This window comes from Saimiri boliviensis, chromosome 5 (assembly GCF_048565385.1).
Source record: "Saimiri boliviensis isolate mSaiBol1 chromosome 5, mSaiBol1.pri, whole genome shotgun sequence".
NCBI lineage: Eukaryota > Metazoa > Chordata > Mammalia > Primates > Cebidae > Saimiri > Saimiri boliviensis.
The window spans coordinates 145931202-145958481 of NC_133453.1; the positions used below are offsets into that span (position 1 = coordinate 145931202).

Consider the following 27280-nt stretch of genomic DNA (forward strand, 5'->3'; position numbering starts at 1 on the left):
TGTTCCTACAGACAGCGAAAGTTACAAAGGGCTTTCTGTGTTCCTTTCAAAAAGGACAGCAAGAGAGCCTCCTCCTGGGGGCGTCAGCTGTTGGGCTGGACCAGGCTGGGAGCGCTTCACACATCGCTGCACTGCTGGACAGCACACCTGCAACGTGGTCCTGGGGGCTGCGGTCGTAGGGGACAGCCCTGTCCACTCGGGAAGGAAACAGGACACAGACAGACAGTGGCTTCAACTTCATCACAAAGGTTTAGTCTGCATGCAGCGTCTTCACTTCCCAGGCACACACTCCTAGCAGAGGGTTATAATTACGGAATTTCTTCCACCCAGAATGGCCCAGGGCAGCCACCTCTGGTCCCCATGCAAAGGACATGACCCGACGTCTCTGAGGAGGCTGAAGCTGTTTCCATGTCGAACAAGGTACCGTTAAGAAAACTACAGAGTGACCTGCTTGCCTCTGCTCTGGGGAAACTGGCCGTTTGCATGGTGGTTCCATTTCTTCCCCAGGGTATGGTGCTTATGTGGCCGTCGAGGGCCTGCTCTGTGAGGCCACGTGGTGATTCACAGATCGCAGCCCTTTGCAAGGAGGCTTTATCACACCCAAAGTGAGCACCACACATAAAGCACGTCAACCACACATGCCTCCCACAGTGGAGTCAGCGGGGGCTGCTTGCTTCCTGCGTGAACATCAGCAAACCCCTTTGCACCATCTCCATCAGTTTCACCGTGTGTAATTACCGCACAGTAAGAACGACTTCAAAGGTGGCTGGGAAGGTGGAGCGCAAGGAAACCTCTAGAATGTTGCCTGGAAGCACATTAGCATCGAACAGTATTCCCTTCCTCACTCCTAAGCTCACCATCTGTGGTCTTCCAAAAATAAGTAATTTCTGGGTAAGTGCATGAGCTAAAGGTTAGTCCAGCAGCAAGAGCCTGGCACTGGGAGTCCGGGGATGTGGCCTCAATTCCTCACTCAGTTACATTTAGCTCTGGGACCCCAAGCAGATCAGTGAGAAAGGCCTGCCAGCCCCCGTCAGCTCCAAGCACCCCAAACCCCAGCTCTGGGCAGCCGTAACTGGACCAAGAAGGGTGGCGGGGAAGAGCCGAGCGGCCTAAGCTCACCTGCATGGGCCCAAATTCTCCCCAGAAGCCCACCACGTCCTCCCTGCCCCTCCTGGCCCATCTGGCCCACAAAACCCCCTGCACCACCCCAATCTACCATAGGCCTTGGGAGGTCCCTCTCTGCCCTGGAGTCCAGCTTGTCCCACTTGGCTCCTGGCCCAGAAGCACCTTGGCGAACCCGGAGCTGTCTCAGGATGGCTTCCTGGCCTTGGGAGGCCAGCCCACCGCCCACCGCCTCCTTCCCGGAGTCTGCAAGTCTCCAGAAAGGCCGGAGCTCATCCACCTGCATCCCCAGCAGCCCCACAGCCTTCACACTGACTCCCAACAAAGGCACAGAACCATCGCACCACCCGGGAGCAACAGCAGCCCCGCACCTTACGTAAGGCCTTTCCATAAGAGGAAGCAGCCGCGTCTCCACTCCATTTAGAACGGGCTTGGAGTGTCTATTTATAGACATCACACACACTCAGCCTTCGCGGAGGGTGGAGGAATCAGGCCTCTGGGTCCCCGTCCACCATCCTCATTTGCATTCTTTTCATGTTTCTCTTCTCTCATTTCCCGGCAGCATCTTCGCTCAGAAGCCAAGTCACCTACCACTTGGACCCAGTACCGCTTTTCATTTTCTCCAGATAAAAACATTCCGTTTCTTTTCCATGCAGGAGCACCCTGTCCTCGCCCTCTCCAGGGCCCCTGGCTTGCATTCACTGAAGCATGGCTGTGTGATTGGAGTGACCTCAAAGGGGAGTCACAGAGGACTCCCCTGAAAGTCATGCCCACCAAGTCACAAGAGCCGGCAAGGCCCTGGGGGCAGCTGGCTGTGAGTCACCACTGACCCAGGCACATGTCGGAGGCGGGCTCCGTCCCAGCAGCAAGAAGGAGACAGAGGATGAAACGCTGCCTGGAAACCCCTGGCTTCTCCCCCTGCCTGGCCATTCCTGCATCCGCCAAGCACATCACTCCATCCTCTTCCTGCTCCTCCTGGGACAGGACCAGGCCACTTCCCCAGTCCCCCTCGGCCACTTGTGATCAAATAAAAAGGCCAGGGCCTGCTCTTCTGTCACCGTTTTGGAAACAACTGAATCCTTCTCAATCTTCAGATTATACATTAAGTACACAGGTCTCCCCATGAGGTCAAAACACTCTGCTCTCCACGTCTGTCCATTCATAGGCCTTTATTTTTGTTTCAAGGCTACGGAGCTGGTTGATTCTGCAGCCCTGAATCCCAGAGGGACACGCAAAGGAGCTCCCTCCTTCTCCAGGGGACAGGGCGTCCCTGAGCCCCCACCCTGGGAGCCAGTTCAGAAGGACAGAGGCAGGCCTTGCCTAGAGCCCAGAACCCACAGCAGAACTCGGCCATAGAGAACATGTCCAGTACACAGCCCTCAGATGCCCAACTTCAAACAGCACGCATGAGGTTCACTTCTCTCATGAATATTTTGCTGAGGCTGTTGGCATTTGGTTTCAGAACTAATTAATTTTCTCACAGGTTACCACTTCAGCTGCCATCACAGGTTCTGTATTATTCTATGTGCAAATTTCTGGCCATAAATTGGACTTGGGATCTAACAGAGCCTTTGAAATGCCACGTTTTCAGGGACTCTGGAGTGAGCAGAAATACTAAATATTCCTGAGACGACGATTCATACATTTCCTTATTACCTTTGATTATTATGTCACAGGAGTCGGGGGTGGGGGCGGGGTCTGAGATCCAGAAGCGTTCCTCAGGGCCCCAAGGTAACCCAAATTGTTGGGGAGGGAGCCAGAGACAGGAAGCCACTTAGATTAAGAGAACCTTCACAGACCCCCAGTAGGAAAGCTCATCTGAGCATCCCCTCCAAAGCAGCGGATACTGGCCCTGGAGCCAGGTAGGCACATGGGTGGAGGAATGGGTGAAGGAACCCATCTCCCGAAGCATTTTCCTTTTTTTTTTTTTTTAGACGGAGTCTCACTCTGTCGCCAGGCTGGAGTGCACAATCTCAGTTCACTGCAACCTCTGCCTCATGGGTTCAAGCAATTCTCCTGCCTCAGCCTCCCAAGTAGCTTGGACTACAGATGCGTGCCACCACGCCTGGCTAATTTTTTTTTTTTTTTGTATTTTTAGTAGAGACTGGGTTTCACCATGTTGACCAGGATAGTCTCAATCTCCTGACCTTGTGATCTGCCGGCCTCGGCCTCCCAAAGTGCTGGAATTACAGGCGTGAGCCACCGCGCCCGGCCTCCCTAAACATTTTCTTAGCAAAGCTAAGGCAACAGTCACAACATCACAGACTCCCAGACCTGGCAGCTGTCCCAGGAAGACACACTCATACTCCTTCCTCTCGCTGGCCCCAGAGCTACGGCTGCACTTCCTAGAGTGAAATGGGGCTGGCACTGGGCACACAGGTCTGGCAATATGCTATACTATGCCTCTGCTACAGAGCACGTGGGATCCGGTGAGCAGTAATAACCCGAAGGCAGTGACACACGTGTTAGCAGGAGGCTCAGGCCACACTGAGCAGAGGCCCCGGGAGGGGTTGAAAGGGGTCTGTGCAGAACATCATGGTCAGAAGGATGGGGGAAGCATGAGGGTACATCGAAGGCAGAACGTCACCCCAGTGCCAGCTTGACCCGGCTCCTCCTGGTACCAGGCTAACGGCTGAAGCCGGCACCAAAAGGCAGGTACTCCCAGGAGTGTCAGCACCGTTTTATGAGGGAAAGCTTGGAATGGGGGTACACATTTGTGCAGCTTTGGTGGGCCAGCTGGGCTGCCAGTGAACTCACCGGCACGGGGCGGCCTCACAGTGGGGCTGGGCGGCTGGCAGAGCTCAGCATCTGGCAGGTGAGCTCCGCCACAAGGAGGCCACCTGCAGCCCAGCCCTGCAGCTCAGCCACGCTGCCCCAAGAGGGATGCAGTGAGATGGATGGCAGTGTCCCCACAGCTGTGGCTGGAACCCCAGAACATCCAGGATGAGACTGGGGACACAGGAGACAGATGCACCCCCAGACGAGGAGAGACTTTTTCCTGATAGGACACACAGGGATGGTGCTGAGACAGGCAGAGCAAGGCCCTTCCAGGACAAGGAATGGAAATGGAGCCCCAGGAACTGCTCCAAGAACTGGCCCAAACCAGTGACAGTGGGGAGGGAGGGGAGGGCGCAGAGGCGCTCCAGATCCTCAGAACCAGACAGGGAGAAGGACACCCAGGTTTTGGAGGGAAGGGTGGGAGGGACAGTGACAGTGGGGTGCTCCAGCTTGGGTGGATACCAAAGTGCTGTGTACAAATTAAAGGTTTAAGTCTGGATAACTGAGTCCCTCAGCAGGCAGCAACGTAAAGGACTCCAATGCTGTCACTTTATTTATAAACATCAGCATGTATTATTTTTCTCCTGGGAAAGAAGCTGAGCCTTTAGAAAAAGCTCAGCCGGGCGCGGTGGCTCAAGCCTGTAATCCCAGCACTTTGGGAGGCCGAGGCGGGTGGATCACGAGGTCGAGAGATCGAGACCATCCTGGTCCACATGGTGAAACCCCGTCTCTACTAAAAATACAAAAAATTAGCTGGGCATGGTGGCACGTGCCTGTAATCCCAGCTACTCAGGAGACTGAGGCAGGAGAATTGCCTGAACCCAGGAGGCGGAGGTCGCGGTGAGCCGAGATCGCGCCATTGCACTCCAGCCTATGTAACAAGAGCGAAACTCCGTCTAAAAAAAAAAAAAAAAAAAAAAAAAAAAAAGCAGCAGCAGCAGCTCAAACCTAAGAATTCTCTTTCATTTGTGCAAATGTTTTGTGAACAAACTGGATTTAAAGTTAAGTCTTCAAGAGTCTAAGTGCCAACAACAATTGTTTTGTTTGGGAAGGTTTAGCTGGTAAACACGGCATTAAAATTACTTGGGAATAAGGTACAAACTGCTGTCATGAAAAAGCTCTGTTCTTGGAAATTCATCTTGAAGTCTAGCGGTGATGGGTCATATGTGATGAGTAATATCCCAGCCTCAGGCCCTCACTTCCTACTCCAGATGTGAATTCGGAGACTCTTCATGGGTGATTAGTTCACCCAGTGGGGACCAGTTCTTTCAAGGAGACCACAGGGACTCACGCAGCCACCCCAAAGGCAGAGCTGGGGGTGCAGGTATAGAGTATTTCAGCCTGTTTCGAGACTCAGAGATGTAATCTAAAACCAAAGCGGCTTTTAGAGCTCAGAAGTTTGCCCTCAGGACAAATGTTCAATCTATCTGACTTTATCGCTTCTTCCACAATTGCTTTTATGTAAAGTTATCTGAGGCTTGCCTAAATAAACCCAGGAGTTCCCCGCAGTGGGATTTAGCTGATTTGGCTTTTTGTTTTGTTTTAAGATGGAGTTTCTGTTGTCCAGGCTGGAGTGCAGTGGCGTGATCTCTGCTCACTGCAACTTCTACCCCCGACCCCCGGTTCAAGCGATTCTCCCACCTCAGCCTTCTGAGTAGCTGGGACCGGAGACCAGGTTTCACCATGTTGGCCAGGCTGGTCTTGAACTCCTGACCTCAGGTGATCCACCCTCCTTGGCCTCCCCATAAGCCACCACGCCTGGCCGAGCTGACTTCTATGTGGGGTTGACACTAAACGTGCCCTGTTGCACCTGGCTGTAACCTTCGGGAAGTCTGACCTTGTGCAGCCCACAGCATGAGGCGGACAGAAACACAGTCCCCTGCGCCCTTCTCAGCAGGGCTCCGACACATTCTCCAGTGATTCTCCATATTAAACCGACCTTGTTTTCTGCAATTCCTGCCTGGCTTTGGGAAATCAGGGAACGGTGTGACACTGATGTATTATGAACTGGAGCTTGGTGCCAAGACAGCCCACGTCCCAGGATGGACCCAGATGCCCACAGCAGGCCAGGATGAAGGGGCAGGGAAGGTCTGCATCCCACCCCAGGGAGTGCGGGGGGAGCAGAGGGTGTACACAGCCTGCCAGGGCCGCCTCTGCTGGCTTGTCTCCTCATCATTGTTCTCTCCTAAGAAATGAGGCTTCTATTTTTGCGGTGAGGCGCCTGATGCCTTGCAATTCCAAGGCGTCCCATGGAGCGGGGCTGGGATTTCGTTTTCCATCCAAGCAGCTTGGGGATGGAAGCAGGGCCACCCGGGAGACCAGAGCCAGAGTGAAGCAGCATCTGCCAGTCTTCTCAGACGCTTCTGAGCTCCAGCTCCGGCCACAGTGACGAGGCCTGTGCGTGCAGCCTGATGTGACCACACACAGGGCCCAGCACACCAAGCTGCCTTAGTCCATCTCGCGCTTACTACAACAGGCACGAACTGCTTCACAGATACGAACCTGCTCATCCTCCAAGGCCCACCACAGGGAGCCATCATCCCACTTTGCAGATGAGGCACACACAGATGGAAGCCTACGGCCGCACAGGAAGGGCTAGATCTGGGATTTAACCCTGGCCATGTGGCCACCAGAACCCACACTCTCAGCTTCTACATTATGTTAGGAGGAAGAAAAGAAAAAAGGTATCTACAGTACATAAACTCAACAACAGATCAGACTGATCAATAAGAATATAGAAAAAAAGTGGCTGGGCACGGTGGCTCACGCCTGTAATCCCAGCACTTTGGGAGGGTGAGGCGGACAAATCACCTGAGGTCAGGGGTTCAAGACCAGACTGGCCAATATGGTGAAACCCTGTTTCTACTAAAAATACAAAAAAAAAAAAAAAAATTAGCCAGGTGTGGTGGTGCACACCTGTAATCCCAGCTACTTGGGAGGCTGAGACAGGGACATCGCTTGAACTTGAGAAGCAGAGGTTGCAGTGAGCCGCGATCACGCCATTGGACTACAGCTTGGGCCACAAGAGCAAAACTCCATCTCAAAAAAAAAAGAAAGAAAATAGAGAAAAGGTGCAAAAGGTATAATCAGTCACTCACAGAATAACAGTATATGAAAAAATATATATATGAGAAAATAAATATATGGAAAGATGTCAGCCTCACTGGCATGCAGGGAAATGCAAATTAATACTTCATGTAGATAGCACTTTCGTGCATTAGACAAAAATGTGAAAAGTCTGACAACACCAAGTGCAGTCAAGAAAAAGGAGAAGAGGGCCGGGCGCGGTGGCTCACGCCTGTAATCCCAGCACTTTGGGAGGCCGAGGCGGGTGGATCACGAGGTCAAGAGATCAAGACCATCCTGGTCAACATGGTGAAACCCCGTCTCTACTAAAAATACAAAAAATTAGCTGGGCATGGTGGCGTGTGCCTGTAATCCCAGCTACTCAGGAGGCTGAGGCAGGAGAATTGCCTGAACCCAGGAGGCGGAGGTTGCGGTGAGCCGAGATAGCGCCATTGCACTCCAGCCTGGGTAACAAGAGTGAAACTCCGTCTAAAAAAAAAAAAAAAGAAAAGAAAAAGAAAAAGGAGAAGAGGAAACTCACACGCTGCCAGCGGGACCACTCCTGAGGACACCCACCCACTTCGGAACAGAATTGAGCCGTTTCTAGTGCACTTGAAGATTCGTGTACTTTCTCCCACAGCAATTCCAATCCTTGCTAAATATTCTGACAAACCCAGCTCATGTTCACAGAAAGACACATACCTGAGTACTCATGATAGCTTTGTTCGTAGCAGCAAGTATTTGGAAACCAGCTAAGCATCCATCAATGGAGAATGACAAATAGTTTTACATTTGTGTGATACAATACCAACACAGTGGTGAAAATGCAGGAAATACAGCCACCTGTTTCACATGGATGAATCTCACAAACATAATGTTAAGCAAAAAAGACACACTGGCTGGGCGTGGTGGCTCACGCCTGTAATCCTAGCACTTTATGAGGCCGAGGCAGGCAGCTCCCTTGAGGTCAGGGGTTCAAGACCAGCCCTGCCAACTTGGTGAAATCCTGTCTCAATTAAAAACACAAAAATGAGCCAGGTGTGGTGGCGCATGCCTGTAATCCCCACTACTCGGGAGGCTGAGGCAGGAGAATTGCCTGAACCTAGGAGGCGGAGGTTGCCATGAGCTGAGATTATGCCACTGCACTCCAGCCTGGGCAACAGAGGGAGACTCCATCTTAAAAACAAACAAAAAACCACAAAGGCATATGACAGAAAAAATACAAGTTGATATCATTTACATAATGCTTACAGACAGAATGCAAAACTAACCGGCATAGGTATACTTACAGATGTACTAAGTTATAAACAAGTACCAAACTTCAACAGTAGTTACCTCTGCGTGAAAGACAAGATGCAGCTGGGGAGGGGGTCCAGCTGCAATGCTGTTGTGATGCTTTAAAATATATCCACAGGCTGGGCGCAGTGCCTCATGCCTGTAATAGCAGCATTTTGGGAGGCTGAGGTAGGCATAGCACTTGAGGTCAGGAATTCGAGACCAGCCTGGCCAACATAATGAAACCCTGTCTCTATTAAAAATACCCAAATCAGCCAGGTGTGGTGGCGTGTGCCTATAAATTCCAGCTACTTGGGAGGCTAAGGCAGGAGAATTACTTGAACCTGGGAGGCGGAGGTTGCAGTGAGTCAAGATCATGCCACTGGACTCCAGTCTGGGTGACAGAGTGGTGAGACTCCATCTCAAAATAAATAAATAAATAAATGTGTGTGTATGTGTATACATATATATATATACATTTCCACAAATTCTTTTACACTCCCTTCAAAGAGTGGAACCTAATTCCTCCTCCTTGAGTGTGGCCTGAATTTAGTGACTTGCTTCTAGTTAAGATACATAAGCAGAGATGACAGTGTATGACTAATGAGATCACGTCATAAAAGACACAGCAGCTTCCTCTCTACTCTCTCTTGAATCACTCAGGCTGGGGGAAGCCGCCTGCCATGTTGTGAGGACACTCAAGCAGCTCTGTGGAAAAGTATACATGGCACAGAACTGAGGCCTCCTGCCAGCCAACAGCCAGGTGAAGTTGATCTTGGAAGCGAATCCCCCTGCCCCAGTCAAGCCTTCCGGTGACCAGCCCACATCTTTCCCCTGTACTAGAACCACCCAGCTCAGCTGCTTCCAAATTCCCTGGACCACAGACTATATGTGAGATAATAAATGGTGATTTTTTTTTTCTTTTGAGATGGAGTCTCACTCTTGTTGCCCAGGCTGGAGTGCAGTGGCACGATCTTCGCTCACTGCAACCTCCACCACCTGGGTTCAAGTGATTCTCCTGCCTCAGCCTCCTGAGTAGCTGGGGTTGCAGGCACACACCACCACGCCCAGCTAATTTTTTGTATTTTCAGTAGAGACAGGGTTTCACTATGGTGGCCGGGCTGGTCTTGAACTCCCGACCTCAGGTGATTCATTCGCCTCGACCTCCCAAAGTGCTGGGATGACAGGTGTGAGCCATGGCACCCAGCCTATTTCTTTCATTTCTACATAGGCATCACTATAACCTGGAGTCATCAAGGAAGCTGGCCCATTCCTGCGATCTCCAATTCAGCTTCTCTAGAGCAGGCTGGACACCAGCCCTGCAGGCAGCCACACCGGGGCCCCCAAGCTTGGGAAGGACACTTGCACTGAAGACATCATCAATGGGTCCCTGAATTGGTCACGGTGGTCCAATGCTTCTTTCTACTCTTGCTTTGTCATGACACATGGCTGCTTTATTTTATTCAGGTCCATCAATATCAACTTATTTTCTAATGAGTACATTTTAAATAAGACATGAGGACTTTGAGGACTGAACAGAAATCCTCCATTGCCAAAGTAGAAATATATACCATCAGAGTATCTTCCCTGTACCAGGTTTAGGATGAGGCTGACAGAATAAAAGGGAGGACTGAGGGAAAGAAATTGGACCCGTGATAATAAGGTCAAGCTGCTAGATCAAGCCCTGCCTGAACCAGGTTTTCTGGACTTTCCAATTACATGAAAAAAGTTTATGTCACTATACGAAGGGTACTTTGCTACATTAAATGTCTTAATGGATATGCAAACAGCCCAGTGAAATAACCTGACTTTGGCCGGGTGCGGTGGCTCAAGCCTGTAATCCCAGCACTTTGGGAGGCCGAGGCGGGTAGATCACGAGGTCGAGAGATCGAGACCATCCTGGTCAACAAGGTGAAAGCCCGTCTCTACTAAAAATACAAAACATTAGCTGGGCATGGTGGTGCGTGCCTGTGATCCCAGCTACTCAGGAGGCTGAGGCAGCAGAATTGCCTGAACCCAGGAGGCGGAGGTTGCAGTGAGCCGAGATCGCGCCATTGCACTCCAGCCTGGGTAACAAGAGCGAAACTCCGCCTCAAAAAAAAAAAAAAAAAAAAAGAAATAACCTGACTTTATTAGCTCAAAGGGGAACAAAATTACAGCCTAGTGACATTGCACTAAGTCCTGCCTTGTGTCCATATGTTGGGCTGAGTTCAATATGGTTTAAAATAAACACAAAATCCTTAAACTCTTTATAAGTGTGTGTCAGGGAGGGGGGGAGGAGTCACCTTTTCCTTATTTTTTTTTTTTTTTGACTAATTTCAACTTTTATTTTACATTCAGGGGATCTATATGCAGGTTTGTTACCTGGTGATACCGTGTGATGCTGAGGTTTGGGGTATGATTAATCCCGTTACCCAGGTACCAAGCACAGTACCCAACAGTTAATTTTCAACCCTTGCCCTGCTTCCCCTGTCTGCCCTCTAGTAATCCCTGGCATCTACTGCTGCCATCTTTATGCCCATGAGTACCCAATGTCTGGCTCTCATGTATAAGTGAGAACATGTGTTATGTGGTTTTCTGTTTCTGCGTTAATTTGCTTAGGACAATGGCCTTCAGTGCATCTGTGCTGCTGTAAAGGACACAATTCTGTTCTTCTCTAGGGCTGCGTAGTATTCCATGATGTATACATAATACAATTTCTTTATCTGGCCCACTGCTGATGGGTACCTAGACCGATTCTGGGTCTTTGCTCTTGTGAATTGCACTACAATGAACATATGAGAGCCTGTAACATTTTGGTAGAATGATTTCTTTTATTTCAGGTATACACCCAGGAATGGGATTGCTGGCTCAAATGTAGCTGTTTTAAGTCCTTTGAGAAATCTCCAAACTGCTTTCCACAGTGGCTGAAGTAATTTACACTCCTATCAACAGAGTTCCCTTTTCCCCAGAGCCTGGCCAGCAACTGTTGATTTTTTACTTTTTAATAAAAACCAGCTTGACTGGTATGAGATGGTATCTCACTGTGGTACTGATTTGTATTCTTTTAATGATTAGCAATATTGAGCATTTTTTCATATGTTTGATGGGTTCTTATATGTCTTCTGAGAAGTGTCTGTTCATGTCCTTTGCCCATTTTTTAATGAGGTTATTTGGTTTTTGCTTGTTCAATTGTTTAAGTTCCTTTTAGATTTGTGATATTAGATTTTTGTTGGATGCATAGTCTGTACTTTCTTTTTTCTTTTTTTTTTTTTTTTTTTTTTTTTTTGAGTCAGAGTCTCACTCTGTCACCCAGGCTGGAGTGCAGTGGCACGATCTCAGCTTACCGTAACCTCTGCCTCCTGGGTTCAAATGATTCTCCTGCCTTAGCCTCCCAAGTAGCTGGGACTACAGGTACATGCCACCATACCCAGTTAATTTTTTGTATTTTTAGTAGACACAGGGTTTCGTTGTGCCAGCCAGGATGGTCTCGATCTCCTGACCTCATGATCCGCCCGCCTGAGCCTCCCAAAATGCTGGGATTACCGGTGTGAGCCGTTCATATTTTCTCCCATTCTGTAGGTTATCTGTTTACTCTGTTGATAGTTCCTTTCGCTGTGCAGAAGCTCTTTAGTTAATTAGATTCCACTTGTTGATTTCTGTTTTCGTTACAACTGCTTTTGAGGACTTAGTCATAAATTCCTTCCCAAGGCCAATATCCAGAATGGTGTTTTCTAGGTTTTCATCTAAGATGCTCACAGTTTGAGGTCTTACATTTCTATCTTTAATCTTACTGAGTTAACGTTTTTATATGGTAAAAGTAGAGGTCCGGTTTCATTCTTCTGCATGTGGCTAGCCAGCTATCCCGGCACCATTTACTGAATAGGGAGTCCTCTTCCCATTGCTTATTTTTTTGTCAGCTTTGTCAAAGGGCAGATGGTTGCAGGTGTGTGGCTTTACTTCCGGGTTCTCTACTTGGTTCCATTGGTCTATGTGTCTGCTTCTGTATCAGTCCCGTGCTGTTTTGGTTACTGTAGCCTTGTAGTATAGTTACAAGATGGGTAATTGATGTCTCTGGCTTTGTTCTTTTTGCTTAGGATCTCATTGGCTATTTTGGCTCTTTTTTGGTTCCATATGAATTTTAGAATAGTTTTTTCTAGCTCTGTGAAAAATGGCCTTGGTAGTTTGATAGGAATAGCATTGAATCTGTCACTAGCTTTGGGCAGTACGGTGATTTTCACAATACTGATTCTTTCAATCCGTGAGGATAGAATTTTTTTCCCTTTGTTTGTGTCATCTCTGGTTTCTTTCACCTCCTTGGTTAGCTGCAGTCCAAGGTATTTTTGGGTGTGCCCATTGTAAATGGGATTGTGTTCCCGATTTGGCTCTCAGCTTGAACATTATTGGTGTGTAGAAATGCTACTGGTCTTTCTACATTGACATTGTATCCTGAAACTTTACTGAGGTTGTTTATCAGTTGCAGGAGCCTTTTGACAAAGTCTTCAGGGTTTTCTAGATATAGAATCCTATCATCAGTGAAGACAGATAGTTTGGCCTCTTTTCCTATTTGGATGTCTTTACTTCTTTCTCTTGCCTGATTGCTCTGGCTAGGGAAGGTTCACTTTACAAGTCTTACATGACCAAACTCGAGCAGAAACCAGATTAAACTCAATCAGATCATTTTTGGTTCCCCCAAAACAAGCAGAACAAACCTACATGGTCGGTACTGAATCCACCAAGCGTTTAGCTAAAAGGCACAATTTACATTGAACATTTCTGCACCATTTCCCTCTCTCTTAAAGACAGCTTTGACCCTGGCTCACATTCTTGTGCTTACAGAAAATCTCAAGGCAGCTTTCAAAAAGACATTTTCTTTTAATTAACCACATAAATAAGCCCTGCTGTGCCGATCAGCCCAGTATGATTGTGTTGGCTTACTTTTCTCTCTTTTTTTAAATAACTGATGCAAAGACCCCAAAAAAGATCAGAAAAATAGTCTCTTAACTCCACCGTCTGTCTCATTTTGAATCTGAGCATCAGGACCCAGAGATAAGTGACCTGCTTAGAGCCACAGTCTATGCCAAACCTACGGAGTCAGAGAACCCTGGGTCCATCTCACCCCGCTTTGGCTGTCCTGCCAAGAGACTGCACGCTCCGCACAGAACACCATCTGCTCACACAGGGCCGGGGGCACTCCCCACGGCCAGAAAGGGGCCAGGTGAGATCCTATGCTGGACACAGCACCCTGCCGACACAGACGAGAACCTGACAGGAAGAAACTCTGGACTCCACCTCAAGAGAAGGCTCCAAACAGCTTCATCACCCTGCACCCCCAGGAAAGCCTCCTTGTCCAGCATTGACAGGGTTTTGGTGGGTGGGCAGCAGAGTTCTTTGCTGGATGAATCGAATGGTGTTAGGAGGAGCACACACACTGGCTCAAAACACGACAGAGGCCGGAAGCCGGCTCTAGCAGATACCGTTTGGTCCCACGTGACAGGAGCGGACCAGGACCCAGGAGGACCACCTGATGCTGAGGAAGATGGCTTGAGGGACAGAAGAGAATGGCAAGGAGAGGGCTTTGTGTCAGGGCCCAAGAGAAAGAGCCACAGACAGATGAGGAGGGGGACAAAGCGGGGAGGGGAGCCAGAGGCCCAGCCTGCAATCGGGGCGGGCCAGACGGCGGGTGTGGGTGGACATGGCTGCAGGGCGCCTGCCAAGTTCCCGGCACAGCGCTCAGGGATGAGCTTGCCTCCAGCACTTCTGGGAAGATGAGCAGGTCACAGCTATCGCTGCAACCCTGAGGGCCCACCATAGCCACAAGGAGCAGAAGGGGTCAGACCCATAGGATTTTAAGACCTTCATGTCCCCTGACCTACCAGGCACAGAGCCCTTTGGACTAATTGAATGCTTTCAGGCCCATTAAGCAGCTCAGACTGCTTAAAATACTTAATGTGTTTGGAAAAATACAATCCAACTCCTGGTGGGAGCAGAATCCTTTCAAGTGCCTGCTGCATTTCAACTTGCACAGAAAAAACGCCGTGCTCACCCTCCTGCAGTCCTGGAGAAGAATGCGACACATGATTCCATGCCCTGGGAGGCACCTGCTGGATTGCCACGAAGGGACAGGAACTTCGTGTCAAGACAACAAACAAAAATCCTCATGGGTGATTCTGCCGCAGCGCAGAAGCCATTACAATAGCTCTACAATTTAAAGAAAGGTGGGGAAGAAAGACTCCTCCTTTTATAACATTCACCACCACGGCTCCTGAAAGTGCACTGCAAATGGGCTGCACGGCCCAGCAGCCAGACTCGGGAACTCCCTGCTCTTCCTTCTGTCCCACCATTAAAGTCATCCAGCCCCGGCTCTGGGTGTGCCACTGGCCTGGGGCAAGCCTCACCCCCTTAGCTGTGGCGGCTTGAAGCTCTACAGAACCCCTGAGCTCAGACCAAAGATCACCAAGGGTACCTTCTCATGGTCATCTGTGACAATGAAGGCAAACGCTGCTGTGTGAAGGGGCCAGGCCACAAAGCCAAGCTCGTGAATAATGCAACTTACAGCTTCTGTCCTGCAACATGGTAACAGCAAACTGGGAAGTAACACGAATGAGCTGCTGGGTGTCCAGACCTTCCTTTGGCAAATGCCCAAGAGGGACAGGACCCTCATCTTGAAGTGAGAGGGGGAATGGAAACGAATCCACCCGAGCCACAGTCCAGCAGTCCTCTGCCTGCGCCCTCATCACACCCCTTTGAGACAGACTGTTTTGTTTTGTTTTCCCTGCGTCAGCTTTGGACAACAGACGCAGCCTGTCTGCACACACAGCCCGAGTGGCAGAGCTGGGATTTGAACCCAGGCCTGCCTGAGTACACAGCCCAAACCCTTCTCTACCTTTCAACTGAAGATGGGTGCAGATAGGTACGTGGGTCCAACTGCTCCACACCCGACTGTCTGGGAGAGACACGGCAGCCAGTCAGTAGGGTTCTCACTCCTGCGCACTTGGCATTTCTGTGCTAGGCGGTGAGACACCTTCTGGAAAGGCTGTGTCCCTGTCACATCCGGGAGCAGGAAGGTAGGCCCAGACGTGTACACATCGGGAGGGTGGCTCACTTTCCCCAAATCCGGAATGTTTCAGGTGGTTGGCGTGCTGGACAGAGGTCACCCAGAGGAACTGGAAGCAGCACCGGGCACCCTAGCGGCTGAGCATGAATGTGTGTGTTCATCTCGCTGGCAGGAAGGCATGGGGCCGTATCACAGCCAATGGAATCAGGAAATTCCCACCTAGACCAACCCCAGTCATGAGAAACCGCCTTCTAAAATGCTCTCAGAGGCCAGGAATAAGGCTGGGGGATGACTATGCGTTCACTTAGGAAAATCGTGGGGTGAGTTTCTGCTCAGGGCTGAATGTGCTCCTCCCAAATTCAGATGTTGAAGCCTAACCCCTACTATGATGCTGTTATGATGTGGGGCCTTTGGGAAGCATCAGGTCATGAGGGTGGAGCCCTCACGAATGGGATAAGAAGAAAAGTCACGAGAGAGATGATCTCTCTCTCCCCGATGTGACAGCACAGGAAGAAAGCAGCCATCTGCAAACCAAGAAGAGAGCCCTCACCAGGGACCACCAGTCCCTTGATGCTGGACTTCCCAGCCTTCAGAGCTGTGAGGAATGAATCTCTGTTCTTTAAACCAATCTATGGTATTTTTGTTATAGCAGCCTGAACTAAGACAGGCTCACATACTCACACATAAGAAGAAAAATGCTAAGAATGGTAATCATTAAAAAATCTGGAGACAACAGATGCTGGAGAGGATATGGAGAAATAGGAACACTTTTTTTTTTTTTTTTTTTGAGCCGGAGTTTCACTCTTGTTAACCAGGCTGGAGTGCAATGGCGCAACCTCGGCTCACCGCAACCTCCGCCTCCTGGGTTCAGGCAATTCTCCTGCCTCAGCCTCCGGAGTAGCTGGGACTACAGGCGTGCGCCACCACGCCCAGCTAATTTTTGTATTTTTAGTAGAGACGGGATTTCACCATGTTGACCAGGATGGTCTCAATCTCTTGATCTCATGATCCACCTGTCTTGGCCTCCCAAAGTGCTGGGATTACAGGCGTGAGCCACCGCGCCCGGCCAAAATAGGAACACTTTTACACTGTTGATGGGAGGGTAAATTAGTTCAACCATTATGGAAGACAGCAAGGCAATTCCTCACCAGAAATAAAAATAGGACCTAGAAATAGAAATTCCATTTAACCCAGCAATCCCACTACGGGGTATATATCCAAAGGACTGTAAATCATTCTATTATAAAGACATATGCACACGCATGTTCACTGTGGCACTGTTTACAATAGCAAAGACCTGGAACCAACCCAAATGCCCATCAACAATAAACTGGACAAGGAAAATGTGGCACATATACACCATGGAATACTATGCAGCCATCAAAAACAATGAGTTTGTGTCCTTTGTAGGGACATAGATGAATCTAGAAACCATCATTCTCAGCAAACTGACACAAGAACAGAAAATCAAACACCGCATGTTCTCACTCATAGGCGGTGTTGAACAATGAGAACACATGGACACAGGGAGGGGAGCATCACACACTGAGGTCTGTTGGGTGGGGGGAACAGGAGAGGGACAGCAGGGGGCGGGGAGATTGGGGAGGGATAACATGGGGAGAAATGCCAGATATAGGTGATGGGGGGATGGAGGCAGCAAACCACATTGCCACGTATGCACCTATGCAACAATCCTGCATGTTCTGCACACGTACCCCAGAACCTAAAGTGCAATTATATATATATGTGTGTGTGTGTGTGTGTGTGTGTGTGTGTGTGTGTGTGTGTGTGTATTTTAAAAAGACATTAAAGCTCCTCATTAGAAACTTTAACAACACAAGAAAGAAAAATGGTAGTGTTGAAGGAAGTCAACCAGTGAGGTAAGGTCTACTTCCTCATTGTGAACAAACTTCAAACATGAAGGAAATTTAATTAGTCACTTAAAATCTGGACACTACTAATGCACTAGAACCAGAAGGTGTTACAGGTGAATTTTAACAACACCATGAGGGAAATATCACCTCAGTCTTACGTTGATTGCTCTCCAAAAGAGAAAAGGAAAATATGCTGAATGTTATGGGTCTAATATAATCTCCATACTAAAATCAATGAAAAGGCAGAATGAGAAAGGTAAATTACAGGCCAAGCTCATTTATAAACACAAAACATCCTAAATAAAACATTAGCCAAGTGAACCCAGCAATTCTTACGAGACATATAATGATGAAATACGGGTCTATCCCAGGAATGTCAACTTGGTATAATATTAGAAAAGCTATTATCGTCATCACAGAATTCACCACATTAACAGATCATCTCAACTGATGCACAAAAGCCATTTCATAAAGTTCAACATGCATTCATAATTAAAAGGGGGGGAACTCTTAGCAAATGAGGACCAGAAAGAGACTTCCTGAACAGAGCAAGGATCTAGCAGCAGCCCACGGCACACGCCACACTTCACGGCAGACCATCAGAGATGGCCCTACGCGAAGGAGTAACACAAGAATTTGCCGTATCACTGCTTCTGCTTAACACTGTCCTGTCACTCCTAACCACAGAAATAAGAAAACGAAGAGAAATTAAAGGATGAAGATTGTAATGGACAGCTGAGATCCAACTGTCATTATATGCAGGAGACATGCTGTCCACAGAGAAAATCCGCAAGCTCCTCTTCAGACTATTCAGCAAGGTTGCCGGGGATCAGATCAAAACACAAACTCAACGAAAGTCGTTTCCAGAGAGCTACCACTGGGACTGTAGCCAAAAATTCATACCTAGCAATCAATTTAACGTAAAAACGGAGGACCTCTATAGAAAAATACCTGTGACTTTATCGAAAGACCTAAAAGAGGGCCTATTAGTTTAAGACCTCCGAATGCCATGAGCAGTTCGGATTTGGGGTGTTGTCTTCCAGGTGAATTCAGGAAGGAGGCTATGCAGGTGCACCAAGACAGACACATGGCATCCTGTTTCCTCCAAGGAAATCTGAACTGCTGCTCCACAGCCTCGCCAACAGAGGGTGCCATCAAACTTTGATTCCCCCCGCCCCCCTCGCCAATCTTGCCTGTGAGAAATGGTATCTTGTTATAATGTGCATTTTGGAGGAATTAGCTTTGTGATATAAGTTGCAAATATTTTCTACTGCTTTCTTACCTGGCTTTTCTGCTAATAGTGTCTGTCCCCGCCGATATGAAAGCAGGTTTTTTTCCCCCTAATGCAACCAAATTTCTCAATCTTTTCTACGTTGCTTTTGGATTTTGAAACATAATTTTCCCTACCCACAGGTTATTTTTAAGTTTACCCGTTTCCTTGTGGTAGTTGTTTTGATAACTATCTACCTATCTAGAGACACTTGAAATGTATGACTGTATATGATGAAAAATATCGACAACATTTTATCTTTTTCCAAATGCCTATCCAGTTGTCTCAAAACCATTTTTAAAGGGTTCTCTCTGCCACTGTTTTATTTAGAAATTTTACATCGATATTCCTAAGTGAGATTGGTGTGTGGTTTTCTTACTGAATAATCTTGAGGTTTCTTTTTCTATGATCTGGAATAATTTAAGTAGCACTGAGATATCTTTTTCCTAGGGAAGTTCCCTTTCTATCCAGGTCTTCACACTTATTTGCAAAGCACGATACAAAAGTGAGCTTTTATTGACTTTTTAAAAATATGCTCTGTTCTATTAATGTGATTTCTTATTTTGTGTGTTTGGGGTCTCTCTCCCCTTCATGATTAGCTTAAGACTTGGTTTCTTCCTATGAGATACAGTATTTTGTGTACTTACTAGTTTCATTTTTTGCTCATTCCTCAAATTCATGAATTTCCAATCTGACTCTTATTTTTGTCATTCTGCTCTCAGTTTATTTGGCTATTGTTATCTAACATTTTTAGTTAGATGATAAATTCATTCATTTGTCTGGTTTCATTTCTGAGGTTATAACCACAGCTTTCTGTGTATTCCACAGAGTGATATATTTTAATTATCATCAAATTCAAAAAATTACACACTTAGTTTGTATATTTCCTTTCACCTAAAAACTTATTTAATAGAGTTTAATCTTGTAACTTTTCAAATTAAGGGGCCTTTTTGGTTTCTAATCTTATGATTAATTTTTTGTTTTATTGCATTGTGAGCACAGAATATTGTTTATATTATTTCTATGTTATGAAACTCACTGAGGTTGTCTTTGTAACCTAATATATGTCAACTTTCATAAGTGTTCCAAGTAGTCTCGAAACAAAGTTGTATTCCCTATTCTCACAGGACAAAGTCTGGTACATTTGGGTCATGTGTCTTGGTCCCCCTTCACCTGACTCAGGCTGAGCAAGATGGTCACAGTGTCCTGGAACTGCGTGTCCCTCCTGTCTCCCTGCCTCCCCTGTGGGTTCCACATTGCAGAGGTGCTGGTGATGTTATGTGAGGCAGACATAATCACAACTAGTTCTCTTCTCAGCAAACTGCAGCCTTGAGCTTTGACAGCGGCCCCCTCTGTTTCCATTAATGCTTTTGGCCTGATACTAGTTTGGCTGCAGTCAGGATTAAGACTCCTAAGGTCTCTTTCTTTTTTCATTGCTACACACCCTCCTATCATTTCCAGCCTTCCTGGATCACTTTGTTTTGGATATGACTTTTTTTTTTTTTCTTTTTTTGAGACAGAGTTTCACTCTGGTTGCCCCGGCTAGAGTGCAATGGTGCAATCTCAGCTCACTGCAACCTCCACCTCCCAGATGCAAGCCATTTTCCTGCCTCAGCCTCCCAAGTGGCTGGGATGACAGGCATATGCCACCACACCCTGCTACTTTTATATTTTTTTTAGTAGAGGTGGGATTTCTCCATGTTGGTCAGGCTGGTCTCAAACTCCCGACCTCCGGTGATCCACCTGACTCGCCTCCCAAAGTGTTGGTATTACAGCTGTGAGCCACTGCACCCAGCAGGTATGACTTCTTTATGCAGTATAGAGTTGGGTGCCGCTATGTGAACCAATCTGAAAATCAGTCTTTTCTTGTAATAAGTGGATTAAATCCACGCTGATTTCCTAATGTGGCTGCTATGTTTGATCTCAGTTCTATTCTTTGGTGTTATGTTGACTGTGTGTATTTCACTATGTGGTCTGTTCGCTTCTTTAAGTTGTTTTGTTTTGTTTTTGCATTCTTTGGGTATTTATGACGGTCTAGGACAGAAGTGGTGGCTCACGCCTGTAATCCCAGCACTCTGGGAGGCCGAGGCAGGCAGATCACGAGGTGAAGAGATCAAGACCATCCCGGCTAATACAGTGAAACTGCAGCTCTACTACAAATATAAAAAATTAGCTGGGCATGGTGGCGCACACCTGTAATCCCCGCTACTCAGGAGGCTGAGGCAGAAGAATCACTTGAACCCAGGAGGCGGAGGATACAGTAAGTCGAGATCACATCATTCCACCCTGAGCGACAGAGTGAGATTGTGTCCCAAAAAAAAAAAGGAGGGGGGGGTCCTCAGGAGGCTGAGGCAAGAGAATTGCTTGAACCCAGGAGGCGGAGGTTGCCATGAGCCGAGATCGTGCCATTGCACTCCAGCCTAGGTAACAAAAGCAAAACTCTGTTTCAAAAAAAAAAAAAAGGTCTGTATTTTTTTGTTTCAGTGGTCATTCTTATATACCAAACAATGTTACCACTTTCATACCTGCAGGACAATCAATGAGCTAATTCTCTGTTCCTCTTTTTCTCTTCCTACTCCAACTATTATTTCTATTCATTTTTTTCTATTTTATCAGAATATATAACATTTACAGCCATTCCTCCATATTTATCCCTTTCTTTCAGTTGTACCTATACAATTTTTTTTTTTTTTTTTTTTTTTTTGAGACGGAGTTTCGCCCTTGTTACCCAGGCTGGAGTGCAATGGCGCGATCTCGGCTCACCGCAACGTCCGCCTCCTGGGTTCAGGCAATTCTCCTGCTTCAGCCTCCTGAGTAGCTGGGATTACAGGCACGCGCCACCATGCCCAGCTATTTTTTAGATTTTTAGTAGAGACGGGGTTTCACCATGTTGACCAGGATGGTCTCGATCTCTTGACCTCGTGATCCACCCGCCTCAGCCTCCCAAAGTGCTGGGATGACAGGCTTGAGCCACCGCGCCCGGCCTACAATTTTTTTCAACATTTTAAAATACTTGTTTAAATGTAAAAATACTACCAGTGCTTTCACCAAAGTTGCCCGCATCATCTTTTCATGGGATGAGGCCTGTCCCCTGCTATGTGGCATACATAAAGTGGCTAATTTTTAACACCTTCATCCTCTATGTGACAACAGTATTTTCAGGAATTATCACATAGTAACCAGTAATAATCACTATTTCTTTAATCGGATCTGTAATTATAAAAACCACGAACCATTTTAAAAGATGAATTTCAGTCTTAACGGTACAGCTCATATTCAGCAAAATATTTCACGTGTCAACTAAAAGTTGCACTAATCAAACAAAACTATCCGATCTCACCATCTGTGCTGTTTACTCTTCAAATTTTATACACCACTAAAACCCCCTAGTGTTCACACAGAATGACAGAATTGAAGACATCCAAGTTGTTTGTCTTTACCTGCTGTGCTATCACTGGTTACTCCTAATCTGCTACCAAACAGAGGAATACACAGGGCCGCAGGAGGGGGCCTCAGTGGAGTCAGCAGGATTCTGGATTGCTTACAAACCTCCTCTCGAAGTAAACACGTGGGCTGGGGGTGGTGGCTGAAGCCTGTAAACCCACCACTTTGGGAGGCCAAGGTGGGCGGATCACGACGTCAGGAGATAGAGACCATCCTGGCCAACATGGTAAAACCCTGTCTCTACTAAAATACAAAAAATTAGCCGGGCATGGTGGTGTGCACCTGTAGTCCCAGCTACTTGGGAAGCTGTGGTGGGGGAACTGCTTGAACCTGGGAAGCAGAGATTTCACTGAGCCCAGATCAGGCCACTGCACTCCAGCTTGGTAACAGAACGAGACTCCGTCTCAAAGAAATAAAATAAAATGAACATGTGTACCTTAGTCTGCAGATATCAGGGGCTGATTGCATATTTGGGAGTTCTCCAAATTAATTGCAATGTAGAATACAATGTTTATTCAATGTTTATACAGTGTTTATTCAATGTTTATACAACATTTGTTTCTGCATTTCTTTGGCTATTTAAGATGGTCTAGGCTGGGCACTGTAGCTCACACCTGTAATCCCAGCACTTCGGGAGGCCAAGGCGGGTAGATCATGAGGTCAGGAGATCCAGACCATTCTGGCTAACATAGTGAAACCTCAGCCCTACTAAAAATACAGAAAATTACCTGGGCCTGTAAGTGATACAAATATGGTAATTTGAGGTTTACACATATCATTAAAATGCAACTGCAGTAAGAAAAAATGCTTAGAAATTAGACCAACAACAGATTTTGTTCAGGAGGAGTATTTTTTGGCTGACATTGTTTAAGAGTGTTGGATCATAGTGACAATAAAAAGCAGACCAACTTTTAGTTCGTTTTATTATTGTTTTTGAATTATCAACAGATGATGAAACTTCTCATTGCCTGCAGCCAGGACAGACTATTTCTGCCACCCAGCCCCTGACATATCACTAATTCCAGCAGATTCTTTAAGTGCGCCTGGTAGGCACAGTATTTTTGTTCCTGAATCACTTAAAGAACCATTTGCTGGGCATAAAATCCTTCACTCCTGTTGTCTTTGAGTTTCTTAAAAGTGTTGTGGCACTGCTGTCTTGCTTTCAATGTTGCTGTTACAAGTCTGATACCAGACTTTGTAAATAACTTGTAACTTTGTGAATCACTGTAAATTTCCTTTGTAAATAACTTGGTCCTTCTGCCTGGATGCCCTGCTGATATTCTCTTTACCTTTAGAATTTAGTCTTCATAGAGCGTTAAGTCTTGATTCAACCATTCCCGGAATGGCAGTGGACTGCATTTCCATGTACATTTGGGTCTTATTTTAGGAAAGTTTTCTTGACTTCCAGTTTTAAATTTTTAGTTCTGTTCCATTGCCTTTGGCTCTTCAGGGTCACCAGTTCCAGGTAAATTGGATCTCTTTTCAACAGACACTCTGGTTTTGATTTTTTCTATTTCCTTCATTTCTATCCTTACTGTGCATCAGTTGTAACTACTATCCCTTTGGGGCACCTTATCATTTACTATTAATTTCAGAGATTATCTTCAACTTTTCTTCAGTTTTTCCTTAATTAGCTCTCTTTTCATATCTCCCGTTGCTCATCCACTTCCCCAGTCTCATTTTATGAAGAGCTGGCTCATGGTGTTTTTTCACATTTGCAATTGCCTGTTAATGACATTTTTCATTTGTGCTGTTTTACTCCTTGGCTGTTTTTGTGGCACGTTTTCTGTTTCTTTTCTTTTGGTTATATTTTGCTTAGGTTTATATTAATTGACTTAGACTCTCCACAAGCTGATGAATGGAGTCAGTAGGGAGGGAGAGAGCCGTGCAGCTTGCTGAGGAACGCAGCTCAGCCGTGCACTCTTCTCTTGCTTCTCTAAAGTACAGTTTCTTTAACTAGGAAGAGAGATTTTCCTCCTCTTCCACCTCCCCCTGCCCTTAAGGGAGCTCTTCTTTGGGGGATGATTTGTTGTTTTACTAAGTTCCTTATTTTCAGCTAATTCTTCTCTTCCCTTTCGCACCAAACCTCCAGGAAACATCTCCCAGGAGCAGAATCTCCCATCCCATGCACTTTCCAAGTCCCTCTCTTTTATCCCCTCAAAAGCCAACGCTGAGTCACATTTCACAAGTCTCTTAGTATCTCCCCAGTGAGGGTGGGACTGGCCCCTGCTGCACTCTCTTATGCCTGGTACTGATGGCTCAGGGCTCTGGCCTGGCCCTGAAACCCTGTCTCCTGGTCTTGGGAGGAAACAAGAGGTTTGCTACATTCATTGTCCCCTAGTTGTGCTATACTCATGGACTATGGGCAACTGCATTTTCCTCCTGATTAACTGTATGTTTTTCAGGGGGATATATGGAGAGATTCTAATTTGGTGGGTGCCATTAACTTAGAGGGACCCCCTATGTCCAATCGTGATTTTTTAAAAATTGCAAGCACAGACAGAAAAGAAATCAAATAAAAACAACTTCTTAACCATTATGGACTAAGACATCACAGTTTTTTGTTTTTGTTTTTCATAAAACCCCAAGATAATTACTTGTTGAAGAAAAGCGACATGAAATTAAAATAGAAAACGCAGTTTACATGGTGAGAGTGAAATGGGTGTGCAGATTATTGCCCTGGTGTACATGTCCTGGGCGTCAGGCGCGGTCTGAGGGGAGTCTATGTCGATTAGGAGACATCAAGGCACAGCAGCTGATGACATGCATTTGCCTGGTAACTCAGAGGGGCCCCAGTGGTGTCTGTATGCACAGCGAAGAGTGGCCTGAGACTGACAGGCTGGGACTCCCTTTCCTCCTTCAGCTACTTAACCCCAGCCTTGGGCTTGGTTTTTTCTTGTTGTTGCTTTTTTTTTTTTTTTTTTTTAATTCAGCAAGAGGAAAAAAAATCAGAATGTTCTTATTTTCCCTCATACCATATGAAATTTTCTCAAAGCAGCCTTCCTGGTGACTGTTAGAACTTCAAGACACTAGCATGGATTTTCTGGGACACTTTCAGGTGACAAGATGTAACTCTTTGCTACACAGAAAAAGTAAAGTGTGTTTCCAAAACTGTCCTTTAAAAATAGTCATAGGAGGCCGAGCGCAGTGGCTCACACCTGTAATGCCAGCACTTTGGGAGGCTGAGGCAGGCAGATCACCTGAGGTTGGGAGTTGGAGACCAGCCTAACCAACATGGAGAAACCCTGTCTCCACTAAAAATATAAAAAATTAGCCAGCCGTGGTGGTGCATGCCTGCAATCCCAGCTACTCAGGAAGCTGAGGCAGGAGAATCGCTTAAACCCATGAGGTGGAGGTTATGGTAAGCCAAGATCGTGCCATTGCACTCCAGCCTGGGCAACAAGAGCGACACTCCATCTCAAAAAAGAAAAGAAGAGTCATAGGAATAATAACAAATTACTATTGTCAATTTTTTTTTTTTTAGAAAGGCAGGATCTCACTATGTTGCCCCAAGCTGGTCTCAGACTCCTAACCTCAAGCAATCCTCCTGCCTCAGCCTCCCAAAGGGCTGGGATGACAGGCATGAGCCACTGTGCCTGGCTAATTATTTTTATAATAATTATGTTATAAATAATTATATAGTATATATCATACATTATATTGTACATTACATGCTATATAATGTATAATATTTCACATTGTATAAGTCAATGTATATTAACGTAAGTTTTATTTTATAAATTAGAATGATATAATCTATAACAATACATAATAAAACAATCAGGATTTGGAAACCATTCGTCTATATATTCCTTTCAGAACCACTGACACAGACACCTGCAGTGGTTTCAGGCTGTGGGGTGCATGCAGCACTATTCGGTTTTTGCAGCATGATGGGAAGGGTTTAATATTATCCTGGAACACAAAGGAAACTACGAGAACAGACACGAGTCCAAGTTTTCCAGTCCGAAAATCAGGGATCACCTTGAACAAGCAGTGAAGGTTGGAATGCGTGTCTGAAACTTATGAATTACAAAGTCAGCAGGCAGCGAGGACGCTCTGCCTGCCCGGCCTGGCCTGCAAGCAGCTGGCAGCACCTTGGCAGGCTCCATGAGTAGCCGCCACGCTCCCTCCGATTCTGGCTTCGGCACCAAAGTGGGAATATTCCAGGAACCAGGAAATGATTCAGACCCGAATCTGCCAATCAGCCCCCGCACAGAATTTTGTCGGCTTTTGGCCCCTTCAATCCTCAGTCTCCTCACCGGTCCTGGGAGCAACAGGACCCTCAGGCAGTGAGCGTCCTGGAGGCCACCTCCGACACTGGACACCTTGCCAAAGCCCTTTCTGCAGGGCCGAGGGGTCTGGAACTGACAGTCACGTGTGACACAGCGGGACACCTGCTGATCAGGGAGGCGCACGTTTCGAAACACTCTGCGTGTCCTTCTATCTACGCTGAGAGCCCACACAGAATGCCAAGCTATCTCATTTTTATTCGAAATGAAAGGGTAAGGTTTTTGTAGACAAGGTCTCCCTATGTTGCCCAGGCTGATCTCAAACTCCTAGCTCTGGTGAGCCTCCTGCCTTGGCTTCTGAAAGTGCTGGCTTTACAGGGGTGAGCCTGTGTGCCTGGCCCTTAAGACTTTCTGACAACCTCCAGAAAAAAAACAGAGTAGCCTATTGAAGACACGCAAGGATTTCCTGTCTAGCAAAGCTTTCAAGAATGAAGGACAAGAGACAGCCGTCTTTATGTTCACATGGAATTACCACATATTCCCTTCCTCCCTCTGCACGTGTCTGTTTCTGCATTTCCTCTTCTTAGAAGCACATTGGGCATACTGCAATAGGATCTACCCTAATAACCTCATTTTGCCTTGATGAGCTCTGTGAAGACCACTTCTCCAAGTAAGGGCAGGTTCTGAGATGCCGGAGCCTAAGACTTCAACAAATGAATCTGGAGGAGACACAGTGTTACTCCAAACAGGCACTGAGCATCAACAGCTGCCAGCTCACAGAAAGATGGGTGAACAGACACAGTTCTTCCTCTAATCCTGTAGAAGAAGCAGGATACGTGGTTCCTCTAATCCCGCCAAAGAGACGGAACCAAGTCCAGAGAAAGTACTGGATCCAGCTGCCAGTGTACAGGAGAGAGAGGGCAAAGAGACACACTGAACTTCCCAGGAGTGCACCCATCCAAAATAAGACGGGAGACATTCCACGGGCCAAACGTCCCGAAGTCTTCAACAGGTGTTTATAAGGAAGACACAGGGACGAACAGTATAGCAGTTCCTCAAAAAATCAAGCACATAAATTTCCACATCATTCAGCAATCCTACTTCTGGCTATAGACCCAGAAGAATGAAAAGCAGGGTCTGTGTCAGAGAGATGATCTGTACACACATGCTCACAGCAACATTA

At 46.9% G+C, this 27280-nt stretch overlaps 1 protein-coding gene across 12 annotated transcripts in view; it reads right to left on the reverse strand.

Annotated features, from left to right (window-relative positions):
* APBA2 (amyloid beta precursor protein binding family A member 2) overlaps positions 1–27280 on the reverse strand; it is a 220688-nt gene that overhangs the window by 107431 nt on the left and 85977 nt on the right. The window contains exon 1 of one of the 12 annotated variants that reach the window (XM_039479988.2): positions 1494–1821. The exons of the other annotated variants lie outside the window; for them this stretch is intronic. The gene's annotated coding sequence lies outside the window, so the exon portion shown is untranslated. Of the gene's footprint in view, positions 1–1493; positions 1822–27280 lie in introns of those variants that run through there. 12 annotated transcript variants of the gene reach the window in all.